This window comes from Alligator sinensis, unplaced genomic scaffold (assembly GCF_000455745.1).
Source record: "Alligator sinensis unplaced genomic scaffold, ASM45574v1 scaffold218_1, whole genome shotgun sequence".
NCBI lineage: Eukaryota > Metazoa > Chordata > Crocodylia > Alligatoridae > Alligator > Alligator sinensis.
Genome location: NW_005842083.1, coordinates 2,472,152 through 2,477,936, shown reverse-complemented (window position 1 = coordinate 2,477,936; position 5,785 = coordinate 2,472,152). Strand labels below are relative to the sequence as shown.

General features: G+C 42.1%; 1 long non-coding RNA gene across 3 annotated transcripts; it reads right to left on the bottom strand.

Moving 5' to 3' along the window:
* Positions 1-1,618: 1,618 nt before the first annotated feature.
* On the bottom strand, positions 1,619-5,779 carry LOC112550336. 3 transcript variants are annotated; one of them, XR_003094126.1, is made up of 4 exons: positions 5,432-5,771; positions 4,133-4,183; positions 2,763-2,914; positions 1,619-2,022 (listed from the first exon to the last, which is right to left on the bottom strand). It is a non-coding gene; the product is annotated as an uncharacterized LOC112550336 (long non-coding RNA). The 3 variants fall into 3 exon arrangements; XR_003094125.1 differs by having other exon boundaries at positions 1,619-2,914; positions 5,432-5,779; XR_003094127.1 differs by having other exon boundaries at positions 1,619-2,914; positions 5,507-5,779.
* Positions 5,780-5,785: the final 6 nt, after the last annotated feature.

The following is a 5,785-nucleotide window of genomic DNA, read 5'->3' as shown; positions in this document are numbered from 1 at the left end:
CTCTTTCCAAACTGTCCACATTCTTCTTGAATTGTGCGACCCAGAACTAGACACAGTAGTTCAGGTGAGGCCTCACCAGTGCTGAGCAGATGGGAAGAATTACTTTCCTTGATTTGCAAATGACATGCCTGTTAATACAACCCAGCATACTTTTGGCTGCTTCTTTTTTTTTTGCAACAAGAGCACACTTTGGTTCATATTCAGTTTATGGACTACGGTAATTACCTGGTCCTTCTCTGCAGTACTAGCCTAGCCAGTAATTCCCTGGTCTGTATTTGTGCATGCAATTGTTCTGTCCCAAGTGTAGGGGTTCTTATTGATTGTGGACCATATTTCCATTCTATTCAAGTAATTGAGGGTCCTAGCCCTATGATGCAGCGTACAGCTCCATCCAACACCACCCATTGGAGGACATTGCTTTAAATTATAAACTATTTGCAATTAGGACATGATCCTCATACTATTTCTAAAGGGCTTAGTATACTTTTGACACTGTTTGTAGAATAATAATGTTCTTCTGGCTAAGTACAGATAGTCAAAAAGCCTGAGGCTGAATCAATTCCATTTTTTGCAGATTAGTCTAAACTGCATAGATCAAACCAATAAGCAAGTGAACAGTCATTCACTTTTGATTCCAGAAATGCAGCCACATGCCTGCAGTGGCTCAGGCCAGAAGCTAGGGGGTGCTACAGCAGACAGCTTGGGCCAAAGGTGACCCCCCCACCTGCAAGGGGGACAGGGGTTGTGGGGGAGGTGCAAAGCATCCTGGGATGCTGGGTGACTGAGTTAACTTGAATCTGGAGGGGATCTAGGACATAAGTTCAATAAACCAGTGAAGTCTGATACTACAGCTATTCGGGTTTATCTTAAAACAGTTTCGGCCATTTTGAAAGCAGTTTATGTGCGCAGAACTTCTGTCGTGTTACAGATTTGAACTGGTTTCACATCACTTATATAAGTTTATGAGTAATTTGTGTCCCTAGTCATAATGGTCAAGTCTATAATAAGCTAAGCCCACTTCTGTTTGTTTTTATCTGAACTAATCAGTCATGGGAAAAGTTTATGAAAAATATAACTAGTTAAAGTTAAAAGTTAGCAGCCTTTAAAATTAACTTGAGTTAAGTTAAAAGTTAAATATTTCCACTTTCAGCTGGTTAAAAGGTAAGTTAAAAAGAGAGTAACTAGTTAAGTTGATTCATGAGAAATGTGTGGAACACGGTGAATTGCCTTTTAGCATCATTTTCATTTTCAAATGCAATGAGTGGGTTTCTTTTCCATAAGCCCACAGAAGCGCACTAATTTACTCAGAACTCACCCTGCTTTACCTGCAAACAATGTTATACTTGTCATACAGTTTTCAGAATAACAATTTACCAATACCTATGTAATGTTAGATCTTTCTCACCCTCTCCGTGTGAAGTACTTTGTAGAAGTCAATGCATCATATAGGTATACCAAAATAACAGAAAGGAGATATTCAAAGCCAGATAACAAATGAAAGCTGTTTCCACAGACAACCTCTGTTGTTACAATTTTTATTTCTCAAAAGGTAACAAAAGGGTATGAAATACATCTGAATTAGAAATAATGAGTGTCTGAAAATCAAAATTAGGCTCAAATGAGAAAAAGAATGTTCAGTTGCATAGCAAAACTGTTTAAACATGCTTATTGAACTTCAGCAAAAGCTTCAAAACGTACATCTGACAATTTTCCTTTTCTGTCTTGCAAAACTAAGCCCCCACTACTAAACAATCACTCTACAGGGGTAGATGAAGGAATGCTTGTGTTATAACAGATGAGTAGTTTTTTCATAGTAGGTGACATCTCAGATAAGTTTCTCACAGATGAGAAGTAATGCTCAACTTCTTGGGCCCTTGGGCTGCTGGTTCTAATCTTCATTAAAACTAAAAAAAGTCATCATCTGCTTCACCCTCACTATTCGCTCCCACTCTTACTGGGATCAATGTCTCTGCTTGCTTGTGCTTGTTCCCTCCTGCAGCCAACTGGCTGCCCTGTTGACTTCTGCAAATGCACAGAAAAATGCCAGCATGAACTAAGGAACTCTGAGAATTACAGTTCTTAAGAGACCATATTTCATAGGAAGGCATGCTACTCTCTGTCTCTCAAACAAGAAGTCCTAGAGTTTCAATAAAGAACTATCATTCCATTTAAGTCCTAGGAGTAGCTGTCAGAAAAAACTCTGGGAAAGCCAGATTTCAATTTTTTTAACTTTTAACTTATACTTTAAAAAAAGTTAAAGTTAATCTTTTTTTTAACTAGTTAAAGTTAAAAGTTGACAGCTGAAAAATTTAACTAGTTACAGTTAAAAATTAGCCATTTCTTTAACTTTTTAACTAGTTAATTAACTAGTTAATTCCCATGGCTGGAACGGATCATTAAAAAGAAAGACCAGCACTGACAACAGCAATAAATGTGATATAACATATTTTATATGGAATAGACATGCATGTTCTACACAGAAAATATTTCCTCCTTTCTACAGATTATTCAAATATAACTAAAGCATGTTGAAATGAGAACAGCAGTAGTTTTCTGTCACGTGAAATTTCAATGTGACCATGGGGAAGGGCCATTAGAACTACTGGCCACCAATGAAAGCTCCTATAGATTTTCAAACACTCCAGACTTGCCTAGGAGTCCACCTTGTAGACTTGCTTCAGCACAGGTCTACATGCATTCATCAACAAATTTAAGTGACCGCATGAGGAACAAACTTGGGAAAGGGTAAGGAAGGAACGAACCTTCTGCAGTTGTGTCCAGGATATTCAATAAAAAGGTATTTTTGCAGATGTATGGCAGATGTCCAGAAAATATGGTTCCATTTGGTAGACTTGGTTTGCTTTTGATGATGACGACGACGATGATGTTTTCTCCCCAGGTACGAAGCTCATTTCTGTAATTATGAAAGTGTGGGTAATGGACCCTAAATGGTAGATTTCTATTGTTGGAAAATCTAACCAGAGTAGAAACATGGGGATGAAAGCACAAGCAAGGCCAAGGGGTTTAAACAAATTCTGTCCACAATATGTCCCCTTGGTACAGAGCTCATTCAGAGCAGGTTCGAGGACTGATGGAGCAACATACTGACATTAGCTCACTGTTCTACATGGGCCATACTTCTTGGTTTGGCTAATTAGCGCAGGCAACATGCTAATTCAGCCAGACCACTTCTATAGCTTTTATTGTTTGGGTATCTCTGCCAGTCTGCTGCATGGGTAGGTCAGACCTGGGAGGGTGGCATGGTTTGCCACATTAGAGAAGCACTGATTTAGCAAGCCTCACAGGAAGCCTCTTGTGGAGACCACATCAAAATTTGCATTTGCCCTCCCCATGCAAAACCCATGAGCTGTGCAGCCCTCCCCTGGACTGAATTCTCAGCACAGCACCCTTATTATGTCCCTCAGTTATCAGAAGAGGAGAATCTCAAAGAAGAGAGTCCTACAAATATTTATAGTGCATTAAAGTACCTAGGAATGACACTCCTACAAACACAACAACAGTGGCTTTAAATAATTATATCTGAAAATCTGTGAGGGAAAATTAACAGTAAATAGAAACCCACAGAGAGACAATTGCAAGAAGATTATTTGGAATTACATGTACAATAATGGAACGTGTAACTATGGAAATTAGACTTGTAAAGGACTGCTACCGAGGCTGAAATTTTTTAAACACAAAAACAGCAGGACACACACGTTATAATCCTATAAATTCAGGACTGGAGCCAAATTCTGCTTTCATTTACACTGGCACAAATCCAGAGTAAATCCTGAGATTTTAATGGTGCAACAAGGAGAAGAATTTTGCTTTTGGAAGGAAAGATAAGAGAGTTCAGTGCAGCAGATAAAACGATGTTGGCTGGAGAGCTGTGGAAGAAGGAGTATCAATTTGTTTCAGTTGCCTCAGGAGAAATTCACTTAATACTTTTGGGTAATGCAAAGCTTTGAAAACCTGAATGTTTAGATGCCTTTTGAGAACACTTGAGACACATGCAAGTGTCAACGTGCTACTATTTGTCAGCTATTTTAATATTGCAAGTCAAAAGGTATCTACACACTATTTTGCCTGGAAATAGGTTTGTCACATTGGTCCTGATCTTGGAAGTACTTACATCTGTACACAGCTTAACTCATGAATAGTTCTACTGCATTCAATGGAATTCCTGGAGAACATAAAATTAAGTTTGGGAGTTAGTGGCTGAGGCTCAGAGCAATAAGTGAACAAAAGGATACATTTTTTTCAGACCGGTACCAAGGGAAAAGCTATTATTAATTAGGATAGTTGTGCATGCACCTCTCAGAGCACTGTGAGGACTACGATCCTGTCAGTCAAAAACCCACCGCAACCTAGCTGTCGCTTTATGCATATTATGTTTACAGCAGGTATAGACCCTTTTGTGATATTTGCAAAGAAAAAAGGAGTTGAACTTAACAAGCATTCATTTCCCCCAGGGGAGCACAGCTCCTCAACCTCAGTACTAGTTTGCTATTTGGTAGGCATGTCTACATGAGATGCTACTGTGCAGTGGTTACTGCACATTTATTTAGTACTCATATAATCAAGTACTAAATAAGAGCATTTATACACATCCTTTTTTTCCAGTGATGTGCCAGAGATCTGCTGCTTTTCCCAATGCTGATGCACATTTTGCCGCTCATACAATTGTATGCGTCACAGCGCTAGGCGCTTGCCCAGTGTTGCGATGCATGCATGCTTAAAAGTGCCCTAAATGTGCAGCAATGAGAGTTACTGTGTATTAGTACCAGTGAACATCTGTGATGCTACTGCGCAGTAGCCTAATAATACTGCACTGTAGCATATTAGCATTGTTGGCACTGTGATGTGCTACTGTGCAGCCAGCGTCTCATGTAGCTGTGCCCACTGCCTGCCTCTACACAAGCTCTTTAGTGCAGGGTAAAGTAATTAGCTGTGGAGTAAAGCATCGTTGTCTACAGGTGTGAGGGTAGCAGGCTGCAGTAAACTAATTTATGCTGTTCTAAAATAGTACTATCCAGGAATGTACTATTTTACACCAGGGTAATTCACTCTGATTAAGCGCATGTAACCAGGGGCATGAACTGCACCCTGCCAAGCCAGCTAGCTGGGGGCCAGGCTGCTGCCTGTCACCCCGCCAGAGGCTCTGCACTTTCAGCGCCCCTCAGGAACCCAGAGCTGATGCCCTTCAGCACCCTGCTAGCGTGGGCCTGCTCTGCCATGCCTCAACGTGCTGCTGTCCTGGGTGCACATGCAGACTCTATGCCCAGGAGTAGCTTACTCCAGCTCAAACTGCTCCGGAGTTTATTGCTTTGCATTAATTGCAGGTCTAGAGCACCCAGAGGGAACAGAACTACAGCCTGAAATGCGGAGGAAACAGCTGAATCCTACTAATTTGGGGCCTCAAAAAACCAACCTGTGGGCAAGCTGAATCTAGGGCAACCCAAATCCCAATTCAAAGGCATTTAAGAAACACGAGAGTCTGCCAGACCCAGTCAGAGTTTAGCCTCAGACACCTCCCCCGCAGCCTCGCCTCTTCTCAGCCCTGCCAGGTGTGGACGCGCCCCCCAGGCCATGCGGCTGCGACGAGGGCGCAGCGCGGCCGGACACAAAGGGGCTGATCCCGGATCCAGCCGCGCCTGGCGCGGGAGGGGACGGGGCTCGCGGCCCAGCTGTGCCGGCCCCACTCCGGGGGACTTCCCTGGAGCACTGCCTCTCTGCGGACGGGGGGAGCAGAGAGACTCCAGGCAGAGCTGCCCCCACCCCAGCG